The 27537-nt window shown below is 35.0% G+C and overlaps 1 protein-coding gene and 1 pseudogene across 11 annotated transcripts in view; both read right to left on the reverse strand.

The window, feature by feature from the left end:
* Window positions 1–27537, reverse strand: part of DLG2 (discs large MAGUK scaffold protein 2) — a 1693368-nt gene that overhangs the window by 1216827 nt on the left and 449004 nt on the right. The gene's annotated exons all lie outside the window — the stretch shown is intronic.
* On the reverse strand, window positions 340–452 carry LOC116625213 (annotated as a pseudogene).

A 27537-nucleotide genomic window follows, 5' to 3' on the forward strand; every position in this document is an offset into this window, starting at 1 on the left:
TTTTTTTGTGCTCACAAAATTGTATTTAGAGCTGGCAAGAACTCAGACAAAGTATAGTTTTTTGCTGGTTAAAATTCTATTTTGAACTACCTATAAAAATATGAATATGAACTACCTATGAAAACATGAATATGTTAAACAACATTAGGAGAAAATAACAGAAAATTAATAACTACAGAACAATGTTAATGCAATTTATATATACTTATTCACTGGGGTCAACAGTTACAAATCATTGTTATATATTTATTGAAATAAGCCTTTGGATAGCACAATTTATCTTAATCTTATTTCTAATGTAAATTAATTTGGAAATAGAATAACAACCTATTCTATATTTTCATTCATTGAGCTTGGCTTTCCCTCCTGGTTTAAATGAATGTGATTAAGTATATTGGCAATCAATAATATTAGTAACGAACTATAGAAATGATCCCTGAAAGTATAGCCTTGGCAATCAATAATATTAGAATTACATGTATACCCATGTCACTTCCATATGTATAATCCTTCCTTCTTAAAGGTCCCCAACATGCACATGGATGCACCAAACATAGAAGCTTCTACAAAAACAAATATAAAATATTTTTTATGTATTTGTCATATGCACACACATTTATACCTATCATGTAGGAAGTTCTGAGAATTTAATTTGTGTAGTCATTATTAAATGTCTCCATTAATTGAAGTTGGCTGGAAATTCAATCAACTTCTCATGGCATACATCACCATCCAATACTCCAGTCCTGCCTCCCCTTCTAGATTCATTTTCCATAACTTCTTCCCCAGCATCCCATGATATTAGTGAAGCAAAGTCCCTGCATCCCCTAAGCAAACGTGCCATTCTCGCCACATCTTGTTTTTTCACCTCCCTTTGCAAGCCTCCTCTGTCTACATGCAGCGCTTTCTTTTTTCCAGTTTTGAGAAATACATGACATGTGTAGCTCTGTAAGTTTAAGGCATATAGCACAATGGTTTGGTTTTCACAGACTGTAATAGGACTACCACAATAGCAATGCTGTTTACAAACATCTACATGTACTGACTGCATGTTCATATCTACCACCAGACCATAAACCCCTTAGTTTAGTTTGGCCTTAGTGATTAGCCTCCTATTTCAGCTCAAAGAATGTGTGGGTGCTCAGAAATGAATTAATGAATGTGAGACCACTTAAAATGCTCAAGGCTCAGGACATGGGTATTTAAAACAACAACCACCACCACCTTATTTCCCTTGTCTACATCCTGCTCTTTTAAACAACTTTAACTTTAGTATGTTATATGTTACCTTTTCAAGCTGTAAAATTACAACTATCTCCATGTTTAGTCATAATTGGCCATTAAATAAATTACTTTCAAAATTATGACAATATGTACCTGATCATTATAGCCCTCCTAAGAGCTGGAAATGCAGAACAGTTCACTTTGTTGCCTACAACCACAGATCCTAAATTAAAACAAAACAAGTCTCTGCTCTGGTTTTCTCCCAGTTTATACCAGATATATTCCTTTAGATGTAGAACAAAAATAATCTGGTTATAAACATGCTAACCTGAAACCAGCTTGCTTTTAGGCCTGGAGTCAATTGTATGGTTAAACAAACAACCAAAAATTAACATATAAATGAAGGATTTATTACAGGTAATTTAAATCCAAATAAAACATTTATTAAGAATCCTTAAAGTATAAAACACTATCAAAGAGCTTTTACATTCATTTGGTTCTTAAACAGGTTTCAGTGGTTCGTTACTACACCGGATACAGTGTCTGAGTTCACCTGGAATTTTATGCAAAATTCTATGATATAGTGTAAAATAATGATAATAATAGTTAACATTTACTAAGGACTTACTATTTGCCAGGTCCTAAGCTAAGTAGTTTACATTCATTACCTCATTTAATTTTCACTGCAACTAAATGAGGAAATTGAGACTTAAGTTACAGAACTTGCCACACACTTAATAAATGCCTAAACTGGAAAATCAACCCATGTCTCTTAGATCCAAACTCTATGCTCCTAACCACTATGTCAATTTCCTCTATTTTCTAGCTATTTTCTACCACCACTTTCATTAATTTCTCAACTGGTCTGAGTCAAACATTTTAAAAATGCCTTACAAGTGCTCACTTAGTCAATCCTCAAAACATCTCCTTAGGTGGTTTTACTATCTCCATTAATTGAGGAGGAATGTAAGACAAACATAATATGCATGATTGTAGACGTACAACATTTAGATACAATTTTCCTCTTTAGTATAGCACGAGGACTGGTTTTCTTGGCGTTTCTGTGATTAATATTTAGCTCTAGCCATGCTAATAAGCTGGCATTATTCTGTTGCTGACTCAGCCCACCAGGACACCATGAAGGGCTGTCCTGTAATCATGAGGCCTGAAGGCCAAACTGGAGCCACTGTGGCTAAACTGAGACACATGAGAGAATTCTATCACCTGAAGCTTACTCTAAACTATTATTTTCCCTGCCACATTTTTACAAGTCTAAAACTTGTTCTTCCTGCCACCAGTGTCTCCCCCAGAACAGCATGTCTATGCACCACACACTATAGAAAAATAAAAGGATAAAAATTTTTAAAAGTTTAGGTAGTCTCATGGAAAAAGAACTGGCTTAGGATAAAACCCAAGTTCCCTCACAGGCCTTACACCATCTGTCCCTTACCTACCTGTGTTCCTTTCCCACCATTCCCTCTTACGAACACTGCATTTCTGCCATATGGATCTTTGTATTATTCCCCAGTGAGTCCATACGGCTCCAGAAATCTGCTTCTAATATGCTACTCCTTCCACCTGAAACGTTCTCCATGACTACTAATCTGGGAATTTGGACTTGTTTTTCAATATAGGTTCAGGTCTTTTCCTCCATGACTTCCCCAAACTAGAAATTCAAGTTAACTTTTCCAAGCTCACATGGCTTTTCTGTTCATGGCCCCATGATCGATGCACTTGTTGTAACATATGTAATTGCTTTAAGTTTATAGTTTCAAATAGACCACAGGCTTACTAAGGGCACAACTGTCCCTTATTCATCTTTGTAATATATTAATGACTGTCACGCTGCCTATTACAAAGTAGGAGCCAAACAAATATTGGAGAAAGGAGGGAAGAAAAAATAGAAGGAATGGAAGAGGGAAATCTTATCTTGTTCTCAAGACTGGGGTCACCTTAGCCATCATTATGAGCGTTCTCTTCAAGAAAATTCTTCTCTAAGACAGCTGCGGTTATGTTGTGATGTGAGGACACAAAATACCATGGAAACACAACATTGCATATCCAGCAGAAAATGCTCATGTGAGCATTTAATGAATCAATTTCACAGTCTTAGATCTTTGAGAGGTGAGCTTTGCAATTGTTACTTATAAGAAAACTGCATTGCAGACATATATTATTTCTACTTCCTAAGCATTTCAACATTATCAGTCTCATTGAATTCATGTAACATGCTCATAGTTCTGAGGCATGTGTGTGTATATACACATACATATGTGTGTGTGTATATATATATATATATACACACACGTATATATGTATATATTTATTTCTTTTTTGTGATTAAGAAACTAAGGCATATTGATAAAGTGACAACACTAGCCTCATTCCTTTCCTCCGTAGATGTATGACATGAATTCAATAAACTTTTTTACTGACCTACTTTTTCAGAAAATAAGCCATTATTTTTAAAAAATTCTCCTTCCAAAACCCTTGGATAAGAGGAGAAAAGAAAAAGTGGTGTCTATGATCCTATTACCTGATAGTGATCTCTCTCTCTATTGGGTCCCCTAGTATTTCGATTTTAGACAATAAATCAGATATTAATCCAGAATCAGTTAAGTCCAAATATGGGTTTGCAATACAGGGTGGGTGGTAATGTAAATAAAACTACAGGAGAACAGATGGATTTAGCTATTGTTAAGAAAGGAATGGTTTCCAAGAACATTTTGTATGTTCCAAATCATCTCTCATATGTAATTTTTCAACAGTTACCCAGAAAATAGTTAAATTATTCATTCTATTGTTCCTGGGCTTTAAGGTATCCGCTAGTACACTGATACCCAAGAATGAATTTCTTACTAGTGGACAAAGGCTTCTATAAGATAAAATAATTAGGCTTCAGTAAAATAGTTGCTTTCTTCATTTAAAATTATAATGGCCACCTTTGCTAAGGGGCTATTGTGTTCCAGGCCTTCATCATAGCCCTTCAGAGTAAGACCCACTTTCAGAGGAGAAAACAGAGTTCAGAGAGGTTTAGTGACATATCCAAGACTGCACCACTGGCAGAGGTAAGATATGAACCTTGAGTATTTTAGCTTTAAATCGCTGTGATCAACTTACACTGTTCTGTATAGATTACATGATTACAGACACAATATTGGAAGAATCTCTGAATCATAATGACCTCAAACTTTCCACTTTGGGAATATCACATTTAAAAGTATTTAGTACATGGTCCTCAAACTAAAGGTAGCATGTACTTTTAAAAAATACAGACAGAATTACAGAAGCAATACAATTGTTAAAATAAGTGGTACTATTGAAAATTATAATAGTTTTGTCAGAGAACAGAGAATGAGATTTCAACATTTTGCATGGAATGGTTTTTATATAGTCTATATATAGCAGATCTATACAGCATTTTTGTATAGTCTTTATAATAGGGCTAGAATTATAACAAAGTATTTAAAATTTAAATTCACTTACTATGTGAATGGTATTACTGGACAGGAGGAACTTATCTCTGCTTATAATTTAGTCACAATAAGGGAGATCAACACGTAAATTATTTATTCAATAATTAAAATATATTGAGCAATAAATGTAGGTTTTTTGGAGATAGAGACTGGAAGATACTGACATCATCCCCAAGGAGACTATAGCTTAGTAGATGTTGTTTATTGAAATGGAATGCTTTTCCCTATACTGGGCCCCATAAATACCACTAAAACATAAAAGAAAACTGCTACCAGTTTTCAAATAAGATCAAATAATATTCACCCATTTTTCCATCAATAAATATGCATCAATAATCTATTATGAGCCAGTTTCCAAACCATGTATGGAGAACATAAAAGTGAATAAAGAGAAAATCTAGGAGGAATTTACAGTCTGGTGGATATAAAGTCAGGAAATAAATAAGACTGGAACGATGACCTCTAGACTACTTGCTATTATAGTTACTGACTTGCGGTCTTTGAGCCTTTACTATGTGTTATGCACAGTGCTAAGCACGTACATAGGTTGTCTCATTTAATCTTCACATAATCCCATTAGATATATTTTATTATTCACACAAATTTATAGATAAAATAGAAGCTTAGAGAAGTTAAATAATTTGCCCAAGATCACACAGTGAACAAGGATTAAATCCAGGCAGTAAGACTTCTGAATCTTGGCCTTGACCCATGAATGGAGTACAGAAAAGGGAGTTTCCAGCTTTGTCAATGGGGAGCTGAGAGGGTCTTCCAGTAAGAAATGCCCCTTGAGCAAGTCTGATAGGTGAGCAAGATAGACAAAGAGGTTGCGGAAGTGATGGCAAACTAGGCAAAGGAAATAAACACAAAGTCATGGAAATAAAAATGAGAGAAAGTCACTTGTTGGGTGAACAGAAGGCACTTAGTTATGTTTAGTATATAGGATACATATGGAGGGAAAAGTGAAAAATAATACTAAGGACCCTAAATCTGGGACATCTTACCATGTGTCATATATGTAAAATAAATATTATCTCATTTAGTCCTCAAAACAGCAAACTAAAATATGTACTATTACCCTAGTTTTATATATAAGGAAACTGAAGAGTAAAGAGATTAAGTAACTTGCCCAAATATATAATAAAGCTAGGATTTATGACCAGGTCCATTGACTCTAGAGCCTGAGCTCTTCACTTCTAAGCTGGAGAGGCAGAAGCCAGACCACAAAGACTGGAGCTCCATTAATAAGCCTCAGATTTTTTTTTTTTTCCTACAGGCCATGTAGAAGCTGTTAATCAGAGAGGTAATATTACCAGATTTCTGTTTTAGAAAATTCCCTCTGGTTAGAACATGGAGGACATGAGGTGTGATCTGAGACAGGAAATTAGTCAAAAGGGTAAATCCAGTTCAAGTGAGAGAAGGTGAGAATATAAACTGGGTCAGTGTCTATGTAAAAAAAAAAAATGGGAAAGAAGAGAGATTCAAAATATTAATGAGATCAAATCAGCACACTAAGTAACTGAGGAGGACACTTCTGTGCAAAAAGAAATAGAAGAATTGAGAATAATTTCCGAAGTTTTAGCTTGGGCAATGCGAGAGATGAAAAAAATTTCCCCTGCCTGTGTTTATGGGAAAATGAAAGCATCACAGGAACAGCAGGGAAGATATAGGAAATCTAATCAGTTATTAAGTTTTGTTTCAAAAACCTTAAGGGACCATAGCTGGAATGAAGCATGGCACTGTTTTCAGTGATGGTGTGACTACAGCTAGATTCCCTGAGGCAGTATAATCACAAAAAATCTAATATGACAAGCCAACCTCTTACAGAATGAGCCTCTTCATTCCTGGCCTAATTGGTTTCCCAATCTCTTCCTAAGTATAAGCATATTTTGAATAAAAAACAATGTAATGGAGGTGAACTTGGTTTTAATCAAATTCAGCTATAATTATTCAGATTTATAAAACACAATCAGACAATGATTACTTCTTTTTTAAAAAACAAATTTTGTTAAAAAAAACCACACACAATAAAATAGTCTTTGTATAGACTTTCCAGTGCAATTATACGGATTTGAAATACAATATACCTCTAATGCTTACATGTTGACACATGCAGTCTTGCCAGAAGATTTCCATGTATTATCTCATTTAATTATCGCAATTCCTTGAGTTGGTACTATTATCTCCATTTTAATGATAAAGATAGTAAAATGTATTAAAATTTTATATTAAATTATTAAAAATTATTATTAAAATTTATTCATCCAAAATAATTTCTGAAGAAGAGTGAATATTCAAACTCAAACCACTCAGCTCAAAAATGTCTGTCACTGTCACATATCTTTCACAGATTTCCTTTTTAAAGTAATTTCATAATTTAGAGTATAAGTAATCAAGTACACATTGATTGTATTACAGCTAGGTAGACCTAACATGGTTCAGAAGTACAAGATATATTTGTTTTCCACCATAAAAAGCAATGTGTTTAGTCATGATGTCCTTTGATAGAAACACAATTACTTTTTGTACTGCTAATTTCTACCACTGAATTGCTTTGAAAATTCAATTATTCAGTTCAATTAGTTATTTTATTTAATGTCTATCATCAAAGAAACATGCATCAGTATAACATTAAACAAATTTCACTTGAAATTCTTAATTACTCTAAGTATGCCAGGGGATTCAACCTGCTTTATGAAAAATACACAACAGTGCTTGAACAGAGCCTTTTCTTGGAATTCACTAAATAGATGATGAAAAGGTATTTTGAAGGGAGAGAGCCAAATAGTGAGATAGAGCCATCCAGTCCAACCTTCTACATTCACAATGGTTTTCTTTCACATACAAAATTGAATTACTTTCTCTGTTTCTGATGTCAGACTTCACGCTGACATTGTGCTAGATACTTCACAAGTGTTATTTCATTTAATCCTCACAGTTCAATAATACAGTGGATTTTAAACTGAGTCCATAAATGAGGAAACCAAGGCACAAAGAAATTAAGCTATTCATTCAGGGCCACACATAAACAAGTGGCAGAGCAAACCTGGGTCGCTTAGATGACAAAATACAATAGATTTGGTGGGGGAAGTATATTATAAGTAATTGCAAGATCTAACTTTATTTTAGAATCTACTTTCTCATATGTCATAGGTATTTAGATCTGCTCTAAGTTTAATTGTTCTTTTATAGCATATATCCTGAGATACACATCTGAAAAAATAAAATCTCCCTCCCAAGTAATCAGAAAGATATCTGGAATTAATAACATAAACAAGAATACCTTTTAAATGTATACTGCTTTAAATATGAGAACACAGTTAATTATTTTTTTAAGATTTTATTTATTTATTTGACAGAGAGAGAGCACAAGCAGGGGGAGCGGCAGGCAGGAGAGGGATAAGCAGGCTCTCCACAAAGCAGGGAGCCGGATGTGGGGCTTGATCCCAGGACCCTGGGATCATGACCGGAGCCAAAGGCAGATGCCCAACCATCTGAGCCACCCAGGCGCCCCCAACACAGTTAATTTCTAAAAGTCAACTGAAAATACTGTGTGTTTTTGTTCTGCCATAATTCATCACTGTTGAATTCCTTTAGGACATTCAGGTAGTTCTGAAGTTATTGTTATTCAAATTATTGTTATTAAAATTTCATCTCCTCTTATATATAGTATGAAATTGTTATCAGTCTTTGCTGCATTGTAATTTTGATAACTCAGGATTTCTAGTCATCTTTTTTTTTAAATTTTTATTGTTATGTTAATCACCATATATCATTAGTTTTTGATGTAGTGTTCCATGATTCATTGTTTCTAGTCATCTTCTTTTTTTTTTAAATTTTTTTATTGTTATGTTAATCCCCATACATTACATCATTAGTTTTAGATATAGTGTTCCATGATTCATTGTTTGTGCATAACACCCAGTGCTCCATGCAGAACGTGCCCTCCTCAATACCCATCACCAGGCTAACCCATCCCCCCACCCCCCTCCCCTCTAGAACCCTCAGTTTGTTTCTCAGAGTCCATAGTCTCTCATGGTTCGTCTCCCCCTCCGATTTCCCCCCCTTCATTTTCCCCTTCCTGCCAAATTTTAAAATGAAGATAGTTTAAGGGGTGGGGGTGGGTGCCTGGGTGGTTCAATTGGTTAAGCATCCAACTCCTGATCTCAGCTCAGGCCTTGATCTCAGGGTTGTAAGTTCACGTCCCATGTTGGGCTGCACACTAGGTGTGGAGCCTATTTAAATAAATAAATAAATAAATAAAATAAGATTAGTTTAAGGGACCTCTGAGACAACATAAAACATGTGAACATTTGCATTATAGGGGTCCCAGAAGGAGAAGAGAGACAGAAAAGATGAAACAATAGATTTGAAAAAATAATGGCTGACACAAACAATGAATCATGGAACACTACATCAAAAACTAATGATGTAAGGTATGGTGATTAACATAACATAATAAAATAAAATTAAAAAATAAAAAAGAAAGAAAAAATAATGGCTGAAAATTTCTCTAACCTGGGAAGGAAACAGATATCCAGGACCAGGAAGCAAAGAGAGTCCTGAACAAGATGAACCCAAAGAGATACACAAAAGACATACTGTAATTAAAATGGTAAAAGTTACATTAAAGAAAGAATCTTAAAGGCAATAAGAAAAGAAACAAATAGTCACATACAAGGGAAAACCCGTAAGACTATTGGTTGATTTTTCAGCAGAAACTTTGCAGACCCAGAAAATGGCAGGATATATTTAAAGTATATATATATTTTTAAAGTTACAAGCAATACTGCCCTATGCAGCAAGGTTATCACTCAGAATTGAAGGAGAGAGAAGAGCTTTGCAAAAAGCAAAAACTTAAAAAGTTAATCACCACCAAACCAACCTTATAAGAAATATTAAAGGGTCTTATTTAAGTGAAAAGACCATAACTAGAAAAGTATGTGAAAAAAATCTTATGGATATATACAAATACAGAGGAACAGCAGTGGAACAGCCACTAAAAAAACTAGCTTGAAAATAAAATCAACTATAACTACAATAAGTAGTTTAGGTATGAACAAGATTTTAAAAAATATAAAATACAACATCAAAAACATAAAATGTGGGGGTGTAGTAAAAATGTAAAAAATAGTGCTTTTAGAATGTGTTCAAATGGGACTCCTGGATGGCTCAGTCAGTTAAGTGTCTGGTTTCAGCTTGGGTCATGATCCCAGGGTCCTAGGATTAATTACTGCATCAGGCTCCTTGCTTAGCAAGGAGCCTGCTTCTCCCTCTGTCTGCCACTACCCTGGTCATGCTCTCTCTCTCTCTGACAAATAACTAAATAAAATCTTTTTTTCTTAAAGAATGTGCTCAAACTTTAGCGAATTTCAGCTTAAAATAGACTACTACATGTTTATAGGGTGATATATAAAAATGCCAATGGTATCCACAAATGAAAAACCTCCAATAGATACAAAAAATCAAGAGAAAGGAATCCAAATATAACACTAAAGTAAACTACCAAAGGAAGAGAGAAAGAAAAGAAGGAACGGATCTACAAAAATAAATAACCAGAAAACAATTAATAAAATGGCTATAATTACATACCTATCAATGATTACTTTAAATGTAAATGGACTAAAGTCTCCAATAAAAGACATAAGATGGATGAATGGATTAAATAAAAGAAAAAGACCCTTTCATATGCTGCCTACTAGATATACACCTCAGATCTAAAGACACACACAGACTGAAAGTGAAGAGATGATAAAAGATATTCCATAAAATGGAAATGAAAAGGAAGCAAGAGTAGCAATACTGATATCAGACAAAAAAGACTTTAAAACAAAAACTCTAACAAAAGACAAAAGTGTATTACATAATGATAAAATAGTCAATAAAAAGAGAATATACTATTTGTAAATATTTATGTACCCAACATAGGATCACCTAAATATACAAATCGAATATTAACAGAAATAAGAGGAGAATTGACAGTACTACTATAATAGTAGGTGACTTTAATACCCCACTTACATCAATGGATAGATCATCCAGAGAGAATATCAATAAAAAAACTTTGGCCCTAAATGACACATTAGAATAAATGGACTTACTAGATGTATATAGAACACTCCATTCAAAAACTGAAAAATACACATTATTTTCAAGTGCACATGCAACACTCTTCAGGACTGAAGAGTGACTGACAAAAAAAAAAAAAAAGTAAATTCAAGAAAATCAAAATCATATCAAACATTTTTTCTGACCACAAGGGTACAAAGCTAAAAAAAAAACAATTAAAAGAAGAAGACTGGGAAAAAACAAAACAAAACACAAAGAGACCAAACAACATGCTACTAAACAACCAATGGTTCAACAAATAAATCAAGGAGGAAATCAAAACTAATGACAAATGAAAACTGAAATACAACTTTCCAAAATGTATGGGACACAGCAAAAGCAATTCTAATAAGGAAGTTCATAGCAATACAGGCTTATCTCAAGAAACAAACAAACAAACAAAAATCCCAAATAAACAATGTAACTTTACTCCTAGGAACTAAAAAAACAACAGAACCAAAAGTTAATAGAAGGAAGGAAATAATAAAGTTCAAAGCAAAAATAAATGACATAGAAACTAAAAAGACAACAGAAAGATCAATGAAAATAAAAGTTCTTCAGAAAGATAAAATTTATAAATATCTAGTCAGATTCATCAAGAAAAAAAGATAGAAGGTCTAAACAAATAAAATCAGAAATGAAAGAGAAGTCACAACTGACACCAAAGAAATAGACAGGATCATAAAAAACTACTATAAACCATTATATGCCAACAAACTGGAAAACCCAGAAGAAATGGATAAATTCCTAGGAACACACAATCTTCCAAGACTGACTCACAAAGAAATAGAAAATCTGAACAGACTGATTATACATGATAAAATTGAATCAGTAATTTAAAAAATCCCAAAAAACAAAAGTCCAGGACCAAATGGCTTCATGAGTGAATTCTATCAAACATTTAAAGAAGAGGTAGTACCTTACCTTCTCAATTATTACAAAAAAATGAAGAGGGAGGAATGCTTCCAAACTCACTTTACAAGGCCAGGATTTTCCTCATATAAAAACCAGACAAAGAAAACACACAAAAAAGAAAACCACAGGCCAATATCCCTTATAAACATACATGCAGAAATCCTCAACAAAATATTAGCAAACCAAATTCAAGAATATATTAAAAGGGCCATACACCGTGATCAACTGGGAATTATTCCAAGGATGTAAGATGGTCCAATATCTGCAAATCAATTAATGTGATATACCACATTAACAAAGCAAAGGATAGAAATCATATCATCTCAACAGATAAAGAAAACACATTTGACAAAATTCAACATCCATTTATGAAAAATACTCTCAATAAAGTGCATATACATGGAATGTACCTCAATATGATAAAAGCCATATATGACAAACCCACAGCTAACATTATACTCAATGGTGAAAAGGTGAAATTCTTTCCTCTAAGATTAGGAACAAGATGAGGATACTCCCTCTCGCCACTTTTTTCAACATAGTATTGGAAATCCTAACCACAGCAATTAGGCAAGAAAAGAAATAAAAGGCATCCAAATTATTAAGAAGTAAAATTGTTAATATTTGCAGATGCAACAATAGTAACATAGAAAACCCTATAGACTCCACCAGAAAAACTATTAGAATGAATGAATTCAGTAATTTCATGGATATAAAATTAACATACATAAATCAGCTGCATTTCTATACATTAATAATGAACTAGCAGAAGGAGAAATTAAGAAAAATCCCATTTATAATTGCATCAAATAGAATAAAGTAAGCAAGGAGATGAAAAACCAATACTCTGAGAGCTATAAAACACTGAGGAAAGAAATTAAGGATGATACAAATAAATGGAAAGATATTTCTTGCTCATGGATTGGAAAAAAATGTTATTGTTAAAATATCCATACTACCCAAAGCAATCTATAAATTCAATGCAATCCCCACCAAAATACCAATGGTATTTTCCACAAAAGTAGAACGAACAATTCTAAAATTTGTATAGAAACACAAAAGGCCCTGAATAGCCAAATGTATCATGAAAAAGAACAAAACTGGAGGTATCACGTTCCATGATTTCATACTATAATACAAAGCTATAGTAATCAAAATAGTATGGTACTGGCATGAAAACAGACACACAGATCAATGGAATAGAATAGAGAGATCAGAAAAATACCCACATTTATGTGATCAGTTAATCTTTGACAGAGGAGGCAAGAATATACAATGGGGAAAAGACAGTCTCTTCATAATTGGTATTGGGAAAACTAGACAGTGACATGCAAAAGAATGACACTTGACCACTATGTAATACCACATACAAAAATAAATTCAAAATGGATTAAAGACTTGAGTGTAAGGCCCAAAACCATAAAACTCCTAGAAGAAAATATAAACATGAAGTTCTTTGCAATTGATCTTAGCAATATTTTTTTGGACAAGTCTCCTCAGGTAAGAGCAAAAAAAGCTAAATAAACACATGGGACTACATCAAACAAAAAAGCTTTTTACACAGCAAAGGAAGCCATCAATAAAATGAAAGGCAACCTACTGAATGGGAGAAGATATTTGTAAATTATACATCCAACAAAGGGTTAATTTATAGTACTTAATATCAGAAAAACCCAATTAAAAATGGGCAGAGGGTTTGAACAGACATTTTTCCAAAGTCCAACAAGTACATAAAAAGATATTCAACATCACTAATCATCAGGGAAATGACAATCAAAACCTTAATGAGATATTACCTCACATTTGTCAGACTGGCTATTATTAAAAAAAAAAGCAAATGTTGGTAAGGATGTGGACAAAAGGGGACCTCCCCACACTTTTGGTGTGGGAATGTAAATTGGTGCAGCAAATATACTATGAAAAACAGTACAGAGATTCCTCAAAAAAATAAAAATAGAACTACCATATCATCCAGCAACTCTACCCTGGGTATTTATCTAAAGAAAATGAAACACCAGTTTGAGGAGATATATGCACCTTTATATTCATGGCAGGATCATTTCCAATAGCCAAGATATGGAAGCATCTTAATGGTCCTTCAATAGATGAATGGATAAAAAAAAATGTGGAGTGTATACATAAACACACACACACACACACACAGACACACACCTGGAATATTAGCCATAAAAAGAATGAAATCTTGACATTTGTTACAACATGGATGAATCTAGAAAGTATTATCCTAAGTGAAAAAGTCAGAGAAAGACAAATAGTGTATGGCTTCATTTATAAGTAGAATCAAAAAAATCAAAACAAAATAGAAACAGACTCATAGATATAGGAAACAAACAGCTAGTTACCAAAGGGTGGAGGGGCTGGGGGTGGGAGAAATAGGTAAAGGAGATTACAAGGTACAAACTTCCAGTTATACAATAAGTCATGAGGGAATACAGTCAATAATATTGTAATAACTTTATGTATTGACACATGGTAACTAGACCTATCATGGGGATCATTTTATAATGTATAAAAATACTGAATCACTACGATATATATCTAAAACTAATAGGATATTGTTTGTCAATTATACTTTAATTTTTAAAAATTGGCTCTACTTCATATGTTCATGTCACACTTGGGACAGTTCCTTACATATAACAGGTATATAATAAATGCTACTTTTTGCATTTACTTTCTTTGCTACTAATTAAAACTGACTCTTAATCCAGCAAGAAGAACCTGAAGTTGGTAAAACATAATGTTTATTAAAGATATAACTTTGTAACTAGTTGCATTATTTTAACATGGGTGATACTGTATAGTGTAAATGAATGATATTTATTTTTTACAACTTCAAGAGAAAATAATTACTAAAGATAATTGGGAATATGCTGAAATCAAATAGAAGTATCCAGTGAAGCCAATCTCAGGGTACATAAATGAATGCTAAGTGCGAAAAGCAAAAAAAGCAACAATAAAAAATCTGCCTTCATTATCCTCAACATTATATGAAAATTAATTTATACGGAGACATTTTGAGACTTCTTTTTATATGATGAAATTTTGAAGGAAGAGGATGCAATTTTTCTGTGAGAAAAACTGAAATATGGCTAACTAATGTATCAGGAAAACAAAAATTTTTACAAAATCATATCTCATTCAAACAATGTCAATAATAACATGGTACAGTAACATTATTTATAGCTATTCATACCCTTTGTATATCAGATAATATTCACAACAACCTGAAAGATTGGCATTAATAGCCCCACAATTCAGAGCAGAAAACAGAGAATAAGAGGTTGTTCCAGACATTTGAACTTGATGAGCGGGGATGGTGTCTGGATTTGAATTTGAATCCTTTGTTTGCTTTATTCCAAGTCCTCCTCCCTCTGTTTGGATTTTTTATTATTACAGAGGATGCACTGGATAACTTGAGCAAGCAAAGGCAGAGGCACCCACACCATCAGTCAGCTTCTGTCTACCCTGACTCCTTGCCCAGCCCTGAGCCTGCAGTCAGCCAGGCAGCACAGCTTGCCGTCACTCCCTGGTCTCCCACTTAAACTTCCGCCAAGACATATGTGTCAGTCCTAGATCCTGGATCCTCTCCAGTTCCTGTTTCTCCATGCTGGCTCCCAAGCTGCAGAACAGAAAGCCATACAGGACCAGTCACAGGGCTGGGTGAAAACCACAGACCGAGGCATGGCCACTCTGGTGGGGTTGTCTTGTCTTTCTCTTGGATCCACTCCCAGTCATGGCTGGCGTAAACGTTTTCTCCTCTTCACAGGCCTCTATTCCCAAAATCCTTTTCTTATTCCCATTTCATTTTCTCTTTTCTTAAAGGGGCAGAATTCCAGTAGGAGGGGAGACTCTATCTTCTCTTATTTTCAAGTCTGCCTGATTTGAATCTCATCTCTTCTACTTATTGGCTAGCAACTTTGGTCAAATCACTTAATCTCTGTAATTCGAGGCTTTTTTTTTTTTTTAACATGGGAACTGATGTGTGCTCCCAAGAGTTATTGCAAAGGAAAATATGTCTCCATAATATCTTGCTCAGAATAGCTGTTGTAGCTATTACTGTTGCTATTAAAGCACGTTAGGTCCTATACACCCTCATTCTCACCCTGACCACCTCCTGTGAGACTTGTCTCCTTACCCTATTCTTGTGGAAATTTCAGAATGTTAGAACTGGAAGTAACATTAGAAGTGCTTGAATCACCTCCTACCACTTTTTTGTTTTCTTTTTACTGATAAAATTGAAACCCAGAAAATAGAAAGGATGTATTCATAGCAAAGTTGGCTCTGGAATTGAAGACTTACAATTCCTAATATTGAGCAGTTGCTTTTACACCCCACTCAACAGTGACTTCATTGTCTTCTCTTTCTATAGTGCTGCCTAAAGGATGGAGAAGAACTTTCACTTGATCTCACAGACCCATCCAGATCACACCCTATTTTTCTCCCTTCTTTTTCTGGAAGATTTCCCCAAATAAGACATAGCTGTGGGCTCTATCCTTCCCCCATCATCTCTCCCCTAAACCACCCACAATTTAGCTTTCAACCTATTGACTCTACTGAAATTTCCAAATCCCATTTTTTTCTCAATTAAAAATGTCCTGTTCTAGAACAATATGTCTGCTTGGTTTATATTGATGCCCCACATGCCTAGCACAAACTAGGGACACAGTATTCAATATATATTCTATTTAGTGAATGAATAAATGAATCATCAGTAACATCAGTCCCCCCGTCTTTGGGATTCTCTCCTTACTTTGTTGCTATAGTACTAAATCTCTTGTCTTCACTAAACTTTGACTCTCCACCTCTCACAGTAGGGATTTTCAACTTTTTGCTTCTCTCTGCATGCTCCCCATTCTCAGGGCATTAACAGTCCTTGACTACCAAATCTATAGTTTCGGCTTGACTCTCCTTTTCTCAATGCTGCATTTCAACTGGTTGGTCTTTATTAACCTTGTGGATGACTTGTTGTCACCCCAAACTTAATGTATAAATGCAAATAAAATGAAATTCCTCCTCACCTACTCCAAATTTCCCTAGTTCTGTTGACATTAACATAATTATCCCAAAACTTCAGGCATAAAACTTTGAAATGTCCTTTGACACTTCCCTTGCATTCCACCTTCCCCATTCATTAATCACTAAATCTGGATAATCCCCTCAAGTATTTCTTTTTCCTCTACCTCCAGCAGCCCCCAACTTACTACCCATAGCCATTCTTCAGATCGCATAAATCTTTTGCCTTTTACTAATTCATCTTCCCTAAATATTACTTCCTCAGTGAAAATTTCCAGTGACCTCCCAGTTTAAATCAGGCCTTGTATAATTTCCTAACATGCCATCTTCTTTTTAACTGTTATTGTACATGTATGTGTTTAGTCATCTAACTATAAACTCCTTGAAGAAGAGACCATCTCTATTTTTTCATAACTTTCTTTGCAAAGCCCCACCAACATCTGGCAAAAGAAAAGATCTATACAAAATAGGAAATGAATTAGTAATTAATTATTGAGATCATTTTCCCCAAAGAGCTTCCATGCCTGTTTTCATTTGGTCCTAGTGATGTGGGAAACAAAGGCAGAAGGAAAATTATTAAATTGCCTTACTACTTATAGCCCATTGACAAGTCCTTGAAATAGGCAGAATGACCTTCCTCTAGGAACTCAGCTGCTACCTCCATGTTAATACTTTGCGAAGGGCAAAAGGCAATCAGTCCAACTCCCCCAGGATCCTGTAAGTCTACTTTAACATACAAAAATTCCTTTGGAAATTTCCTTTATCTCTAAACCCCCCAAGGTATTTGTTAGCAGTCATCCCCCAAGCATATGACCCATCGACAAACATCTGAAGGGTCTCATGACTAAGGTTTTATTGGGCAGTAATATATGACTTTTCCTAACAATAGCTAGCCCCCTCAAGGTCCTGGAAACCTTATTTCCAAAATTCCTTAGAAACCCCCTCCCAACATAAAAATATATAATGGACAGCTCTTTCTGCCCATAGGTCCTGTCCCCGTGCTTTAATAAAACCACGTTTTTGCACCAAAGACATCTCAAGAATTCTGTCTTGGTCATTGGCTTCAAACCCTATTATCTTTTCTACATCATTGAAGCAGAGATGTTAATACTATACTTCTAGATTTTCACCAAAAATGCTTAAACCATACACAAAAATAAATTCAAAATGGATTAAAGACCTAAATGTCGGACCTTAAACCATAAAAATAAACTATTGGGACTTTGTCAAAATAAAAAACTTCTGCACAGTGGAGGAAACAATCAGCAATCAACAAACCTTGACAAAGAGTTAGTATCTAAAATATATAAAGAACTTATAAACTTAACACCCCAAAAATGAATAATCCAATTTAAAAATGGGCAGAAGACAAGAATAGACATTTTTCCAAAAAAAAGACATACAGATGGCCAACAGATACATGAAAAGATGCTGCTCAACATCACTCATCATCAGGGAAATACAAATCCAAACTACAAGGAGATATCACCTCACACCTGTCAGAATGGTAAAAATCAACAACACAAGAAAAAACAGGTATTAGCCAGGATGTGAAGGAAGGGGAACCCTCTTGCAAGGTTGGTGAGAATGCAACCTGGGGCAGCCACTCTGGAAAACAGTATGGAGGTTCCTCAAAGAGTTAAAAATAGAACTACCCTACGATCCAGCAATTGCACTACTAGATATTTACCTAAAGAATACAAAAATACAAATTCAAAAGGATAAATGTAGTCCAATGTTTGTAGAAACATTATCTACAATAGCAAAATTATGGGAACAACCCAAGTGTCCATCGATTGATGAATGGATAAGGAAGATGTAGTGTATATATATATATGCAATGGAATATTCAGCCATAAAAAAGAATGAAATCCTCACATTTGCAAAGACCTGGATGGAGCTAGAGTATATATTGCTAAGGAAAATAAGTCAGTCAGAGAAAGACAAACACCATATGATTTCATTCATATGTGGAATTTAAGAAATAAAACAAACAAGCTAAAGGAGAAAGAGAGAGAGGAAAACCAAGAAACAGACTAACTCTAGAGAACAAACTGATGGTTACCAGAGGGGAGGTCAGTGGGGCAATGGGTGAAATAGGTGATGGGGATGAAGGAGTGCACTTGTTGTGATGAGCACGGGGTGTTCTATGGAAATGTTGTGCACTATATTGTACACCTGAAACTAATATTACACTGTAAGATAACTACTGGAATTTAAATAAAAACTTAAAAAATAATAGAAATGTTTTACACATTTCAAAGGGGCTTACTTTCTTTGAGAAAAAAGTGCTTGAGAAGAACCTGTAATTTCCTTATTGTAGCAGATGAATGAAATATTTCTATGCTTAGATTAATTGAGTCATCTTTTAAAAATGAATGTGCCGTCATTACAAGAAAGATTGTAAGGTGCCACAGTCCACATGAATCACAGTTTCAATTGTGTGCACTGTAGTAGGACTTACTCAATTTCTCTGAAGAAAACCCTGAGACCCTGACTTGTTCTAAATTATAGATCTTTATTCCTTCAGATTAGATCTGAACAAAACCACAAGAAATTAAAAGTGGTTTTCACCCAGATAGGCTGTGGGTGCTGAAGCAAGTGGCTCAGCAAATGAAGGAAGCAAATATTTACTATTCATATTTGCAAGGGTCAAGCAGATCTCAACCACAAATGCTTCCCGTCCCTTTATAAACAAATAAAGCTCAATCCTACAAAACGCCCAACCCTAAATTCCACTTTTGTCAAAACATTAACATATAATTGGATACTTAGGTTGCAAGAGTTGGGGTTAGAGGAAAACCTGGTTTGGCATATCAATGATGATAATTAACATAAGCAAATTAGCCAAGTCTTCAGCTTTGATAATATTCTCAGCTATAATGTTAAATAAGAGAATGAAAATAGGTTTTTGGGCTAGGAAGATCCATTAAGATATCCATAAAGAGGTAGATCAAAAAAAAAAAAATAGTGCTACAAGTATTCAGTTATGCAAGATTTTTATGTATGTATTTATTTATTTATTAATTTTGGTGGAATCTATTCCCCAGAATAACTAGCACATTACCACATTGTTTTCTTCTCTGCTTTAAGTAAGAGTAATAGTAGCAGCCAATATTTCTTAGCATATATCATACTAAGTGCTTATATATTTAATTTACAATCTCATTTAATCCTTCCAATACGTGTTTTCATAAACCACTAGTATTTCCATTTTGCCCCTGAAATTAGTCTTCAGGAATTTTAAGTATCTTGCCTATTTTCCTACTACTAGTAAATGTTAGGAGTCGAGTTTCAACCCCAATTTTTCGAACTTTACAAATTCACATCTCCACCTCTATAATACTATCTTCACGAGTACCAGTTCTTAATCATGAGGTGTCTAGACTTGGGCCCTGCCAAGTACTTTAAAGAAAAAAACTACATTCACTTGAGAGTACAGTGTTCATAATTAGACCTGGGTTTGAAGAGTAATTTAGCCCATTTCTCTCTACAAACCCGTGGGGTGTTACTTATTTTCCTCCAATTCCTCATTGATAAAATGGAACTACTATCTAGACAGTATTTCCTTCATTTATTCAGAAAAGGTTAATAGGTACCCACTCTATGGTATCATGCTGGTCAGTATAGGTAGAGTGATACATAAGAGAGTTCTGGCCCTTATGGAGTATGCTAGCTAGATTTTCTACATGTAGGCCAGAATTCATACCACTATAATAATTTAAAAATATGAAGCATTTTGATATTCAAATGGCTTAACCACTACTGACCAGGGCTCTTCTTAATTAATTTATTCATTTTCTTACATTCACAAAAGACTCTCATTTTCCTCTTCTTGATTGTTTCTTCTACACAAAAGCCCTGACTAACCTGAATCTATAGGTAATGATGAGTTTATTCATCTACATGTACATTTGCTATTTAAGTAGGCACATGAGCAAGCACACATATGCACACACTCATTTCTAGAATGGAGTTGAAGTGGCCTGTTAGTTAATTTAAGAACTTCTTAGCTGGTTGCTCTTAGCAACAATCTTTAGCAGTTCTGCCTAGTTAGCCAGAACAATTTCTAAAGGGAATGAAGCATTCAAATTAGCTAACAAATGGAAAATAAACTAGTTTTAACTGGACTCAATTCAGAAGGACTTACACAGGGATTGATAATTCTAGTTTAGCTGGGATGGAGAAAACGGTGGTGCTGAGAAGCACACCACCCAGAGGGAAATTTTCCAATGATCTTCTTTCGAGAGCACCAAGGCTGCCAGGTTTCTGGCAATCATGAGCTAGGCCTCATCCTGTAAAGTACATGACCAGCTCTTCTTCATAGCCCTGCTATAAATCATTTGACTCTATTAAAGACACTGGACAATACCTAGATTCCTAGGCCACCAGACAGATGAAAGCTGGTGTCAGTTTATACGTAATAAAAGCAAAACAAATCCCTTCCAGATATTAGAAAACTATAAGTTGTTTTAAGATGAATTTAAACTAACTCACAAAATATGGGTTACTATAGGATGTTATGTTTCCAGCCCTTCATTTATCTATTCATTCTTTCATCACATATTATCAACCAACTTTTAGTTGCCAGTGTTGAGGGATTCATTTGTTCATTCAATGTCTATTTACTGAATGCCTTATTTTTCCCTTTGCTCTCCTGAAGTGAAGCTCAGTGAAAATTATATGCAGCTAAAAATATCCTAAAAATAAAGTATGATGGGTGTCATTATGGGGGAAGCAAAAGAAGCTTTAACAAAACTAGGACAGGTCCTTCTTCTTTGAAATTAACACTAGGTCTCACTTGCCTAAATAATTAAAACATAAAGATTACATAAACCATTCATTCAACAAACCTATATTGAGCATAGTATGTTGCGAGCACTATACTAGTAGTTAGGTGTTCAAGATGTTAAGTCCCAGACTTTGGCACCTCATGGTATTTAGAGCCTTGTGACAATTCAGTAGCCAGGGATACCTTCCATAAGAAGATAACACAAACTGAGACCAGAAGGATAAGCCAGGATTAACCATATTATTGCAATTTCTTTGATCTCCTCCCTCCTTGGAAAGAGTCCTTAAGGCCCTGGGCAAGTGCAGAAGAGGATAAATACTTAATTTGTTTGCTAAATAAACCAGTATTGTTCTTACTGGGTAGGTAAGTTGAATGTTTACCTGCAATCATTAAATAACAGTACAAGGTGCTAGATGGTTCTTAGCTAAAAGCAGCTATACAGAGAGTGCATTTAATAGAGTAGGCAGTTAGTTAGATCTGAGCAGGGAATAGGGGCTCTCATATTGATAAAAGGCAGAAACCAAGTTCCAAAGAACTGGGAAAGACCCCAGGGGATATGCATGCATTCTTCCCTATAACTACTGCCCTACAATAACCTATAGCTTCATTTTAATACATTTACACTGTGGTTTTGACACCTCCTCCCCGCCCCCCACCACAGGGGGAAGGCTGTCATGACAGTTCTAACAAGGACCTTATAGGGCCAAAAATTCCACCTCCCCAATGGTAGGAGAAGTCTCTGAGATGATTGGAAGCAACCTCAGTCAGAGACCACACTAGCTATGACCCTATCCCCTTTCATGCAAACATAAAAAGAAAAGACAACCCTGAGCCCCCGGTGCAGTTGCCCCCTGTGGGCCTGCCCACTCCCCCACCTTAAGTGTGTACTTTTGCTTTGACCACTATTAAAGGCTTGCTTGAATTTTCCCAGCTGAACTCAAGAACCAAGGCTGGGGAAGACCACTTGCTGCTAACACACTGAGGGCTCTGAACAGCTGGACTGTATGCAAGGCAAGGACTTCAAACTGTTCGATACACCAGGATCATCCATTTGAAAGTAAGCAAGTATAGACGCACCATGTGAACCACCTCGTCAATATTTTCTGAATGGCATATTGGAACACCTTGAAAGATGCACCATGACCTAACTCAGAATTAGGTTAAATGGACTGAGTCTATGATAGGTAATAAAGGATCTTGTAAACTATCATCTGTGAAGCACACAACATCAAGTCCTTAATGTTAATACTCTGGGACTGAAGAAACTCATTTTGGCAGATCTGCCTCTCCAGACAGGAAGTAATCTTGATATATACCTACGTTTTTGTTTTTGTTTTTTTTTTAAGCTAAACCTTTGTAAGTCTACTTAAGTCCATCTATTATCTCTTAATTTGCTAAAAATTTGGTTGTGCTGAAATTAAAGTTGCTGCACAGTTTTCCTAAACTGTTGCAGAGAGAAATAAGTGAAATAAAACATCACCAATTTAATGTAAAGAGAGCAAGTTAACCAACAACTGCAAAAGAAATCTACAGTTTGCCAGATAGATCTCTTCTCTAAGGATGTATATAAAGAAGACATATGTCAATGCCAAATGCTTATTCAAAAATGCAGAACACCTACCTGTGCTAGAGTGAAATAATACATTTTGGGTTGTCATTTTCAGTCAGAAAACTTAGAAATTATCTTACTGAATCCATATGAATGGAACAAAAAATATGCATGTAGGTCCAGTAATATCCAAAAATTAGCAATCCTACAAATAAAGTTATGCAAACAAACACCTAGATTTTGGTTTTGTTAGTAGAAAGCTGGTTCATCTGAAATCAACTATATAAGCAAATTTCCTCTGCTTCCCTAGAACTCAGAAAGTCTACCACCTAGACCATCTTTACACAAAGATACAGATTTTCATTTTTCAAAGGTATATTTTGGTCCTCATATTCCTGTGACAGAAGTAGCTGGGCTTTGGGACATGCAAATTTTTGTTGAGTTTCTTCACTTAACAGTAAAAGTATAAATAACCAATAATGAAACTGTTCATGAAATTGATTTGACTAGAGGTAAGAAGGTACTATCCAAGTCCTGGACTCTTAAAGTGGGATATAAAAGAATGAAAGAGAAAGCCCACGGTGCCTTTATCTGGCCTAACTACATGCTCTCATGTCTATGGGTTTCAGGAGCACAAAACACATTGTATTTCCAGGCTAGGGGTTATATGCAACAGGTTAGAAGCCATAAGAAAGGAGGGACCAATATCTCGAAGTCATGCAACTCCAGTTCTGCCCTGATACTCTGAAATGTCTAGCTGTCTTCACTACACAGGTGCATTTTGATTTGATTGGGTACACATTTGCTGAGCCTCTGCACTGTGCACCTTCAGCCTTTCAAAATTCAATAGAGGTAACACATACTCATTTTGATCCCATAAATGAGTGTTATGGGGCAAGTACCAGCTCTGTCCTCTGTTCTTGGCAGGATCCCAGGAATATCTTGGTTGAATATTTTGGAAGCATGGTCAGTCCCTAGGAAATACTTAGGGAAGGACAAACAAGGGAAAAAGAGACTTTCTCTGGGCTTAGAGTCAGAAAAGTAAGCTTAAACCCCAGTGCCACCACTACATGCTCTGTGACTTAAGGCAAGGCATAGCATTATTTAACAAGTGTGAACAGAAAAAAAGACTTTAAAGAATATCCAGTCTAGCCCAAACTAGTTACTTGATCACCTTAAAAATATCATGGAAAAACAGTGTTTAGCCTGATACTTGAACATCCGTAGTGAAGAGAATTTTAAACTTAATGTGCATTTAGAAACTAAGGTTTCCATAATATCCATAAAGTACCTTGCAGAGCTATTATGTTGAGGGGACAAAAGATAACTAATTTCAGAATGCTGTCCACAAATCATAATCATCACTTTAAAACATAAATAAGATCAAGAATAAAGGTTATTTCTAGTCAGATAAATCCATTACAAAGAAGTAACCCTTGCATGCAGCAAGCAAATACACAATCCCCATTTCTAGCCTCTTAAACCTTCTGACCACCTTCATCTGAGAACCTTATTGAAATTCATTTTACTACTTTACCGGAAGAATAAAGGCGTAGTTTGCATGGCCCTGGTTTCCTGTTTCCCTAGTTATTTTTTTTTCCTTGCAAACTTTTCAAGATAAAAATTCAAAACCCCAGAGCTCTGGAGGATGCCTGATCTCCCTTCAGCCAAAACAGGCATCCGGTTTCTACAATAAATGAGATCATAGCATCCTTACTCATACTGCTGTAGATAAGAACCTGTCAGCATTTTCATTATAAAACCTTTTTCTTCCCTCTGGCTTGAGAGACCAACCATAGCAATTTGCTGGGGAAATAGCTCCAGCAAAGGACAATACACAAGGCTCAAGCACAGAGAACAAATGTTTTCATTTTACAGAACTCAAGAAAGGTTTATTTGGGAATTAGACGGGCTGCAGAATCTCAAGGAGCATTTCTTTTTGAGGGTCATTTGACATTTTAAATAAAAGCAATAAGGTTTGCTGATATGTAAAACAAAATTTTCTGAGGCAGCAGATGTTAGGAAAAGGGTTATCTGCTTAATACCTTTAGGCACCAATACCTCGGGTAACAACAGCTATAATAACAGACACATTGCTGAATCTGTGCTCACATGTAAGGTGCTTTAGGAGTTGGGAGCATTCTCTCACAGACTCTCTGAGGTAAAATCACGGGAGGAAGGTTATGCCAGTATTACATCAAATAGGACAAAATGGGATATATTAATAAAACACTAGAGATAATCAATAAAATCTTTCTAACAAAATGATGGCACACTGAATACTTAGTAAAGGTGGCTGAATATAGCTAATATCTGAACTAGTTCACACAGTAAACTTTTTCTTCCTAACTCCTAAAATGAAAAGACCTCTTTCTAGGCAATCACATATTATGCTAATATAAACAAAAGTGAAATGGGAAGGACCGTATCTGAGAGAATGAGAGGAAGAAGACTAATACCTATTTACTGGCTACTACCTGCCAGGTGTAGTATTAATTGCTCTCTTATTTCTATGGCATAACAAGCCTATTAAATGTATTTTATCTCCGCTGTATAGATGAGAAAATTGAAGCTCAGAGAGGTGAAAGATCTTCCCCAACATCACAGAGCTAACGGTCTGGTCACACAGCACCTTTAATACCAAACCTTACCCTCAGAATTTGCTTCTTCCTTCTATGTTTGCCTAACCAAGAACACACTCAAGCTTGAGACTCACCCAAGGTATCTCTCGCCTCATTCAGATAGTAGGTGGGGTATAATCTAACACTCTCTCTGCCTCTTCCTCATCCTTTCTCCCTTCCCTTCTTCCAACCAAAGAGAAGATACACCTTTAATATCATGCCACTAGTTTCTTTCAACATTGGCAAAGAATAATTGGATTATAGATATTAGTAGAAGACTTGAGTCCTAAGTCAAACTCTTTTTTTTTCCTTCTGACCTAGGCCAAGGTCTTGAAAAACCCAGATTAATTTCAGCTACCTCCAAAAAGCCTTCTTTAACTATATTGAAGCAATCATTGATTCTTTTGTCCTCTTGTTAACTGTAGCAGGTCTTCCCAACCTATTAAAGCATGAGACACTTTTAAAATGTGAACTATTTTGCATTATGTGTTAACTATACTACAAGAAAGAAAGAAAGAAAGAAAGAAAGAAAGAAAGAAAGAAAGAAAGAAAGAAAGAAAGAAAGAAAATTAACTATTTTGTGGATCCTTCTTGATATTAGTTGTACATATGAAGAGATGGTATCACATAAGGATTAACGGCTCCCTTCACTGAGCTACGTTGAATAGTACGTAAGTTAATTCATGTAAAGTTCTTAGAAAAGGACCTTGTGCATGGTGAACACTCAATAAGAGTTTGCCCAACCTGCCCTGTTGGTTGTTTTTTCCTCTCCACGTGTTTCTCTTAGTGCTCATGCACTAGCCAAACTGAAAGAGTCCTAAGGCAGTGACAGTATCTTATTGTGTTTGAGTAACCAAGAGTTGCCAACCATAATGCTAAATATAATAGCAAGAGAAAGCTAGAAATTGATTAATGGCAAGTGTATCTACCTTTCCCCAAATGGAGATTTTTGCCAAATATAGTGAGAACATGAGACATAGTTCCAAGGGAAAAATCGAAGTTTCCTAATCTTAGATAACAATTCAAATGACAAGCCACCATATTTTTTGAGATCTTATGAAAGTGATGCTATTAATCATAATTTGATGCTACAGTTATTTGAGATATAATGCAGTGATTTTAATCCCCGGTTGGCCTAATGCATAATGTGGATATTAAGGCAGTTAGAATGTATTGGACCAACGTTTTAGATATTATAACTATTTTCGGTGTGCCCTCTCATCAAATAAAATGCTTTAACCATCTCAGAAACCTGGGCAAAACTTTAATGAAGATAATGCAATGGAACACCACCAAAATAATGTTTTATATTAAGAATTACACACACACACACAAATGATGTTTTAAAAAATATTGTTATTTATGAGGTTTCCAGAAGCCATAATTTAGGGCAATGTTCTTATCCTCTTTGATCTGATCGTCTAAATTTTCATAGTAAAATTATTATTGAATATTTAATAATCACTGCAATGTACAATGTGTTCACAGGCTGACAAACATTCATATATGTAAATATAGACGAAAAATTCATTAAAGTAGTATTGAATGATTTCTACTGTATTATATCTGGAGGTATAATCTGTGATTTTTAATGAAATAAATCTAGGACCTTCTGAGAAAACAAGCTTAACTACAATAAGATCCCCATGGCACAGAGATTCAAGTGAATTATAATCTATTAGCTCATCTGTAATTTACTAGACAAGAATGACTTACTAGTGATGACATGTCCAGGGATCTGACCCTAGATACCAGGTATATTAGTCAGAATTTTACAGAATGAAAAAGAGATTTATTATATGGAACTGGCTTTTA

The sequence above is a fragment of the Phoca vitulina genome, unplaced genomic scaffold (assembly GCF_004348235.1).
Source record: "Phoca vitulina isolate PV1807 unplaced genomic scaffold, GSC_HSeal_1.0 scaffold74, whole genome shotgun sequence".
NCBI lineage: Eukaryota > Metazoa > Chordata > Mammalia > Carnivora > Phocidae > Phoca > Phoca vitulina.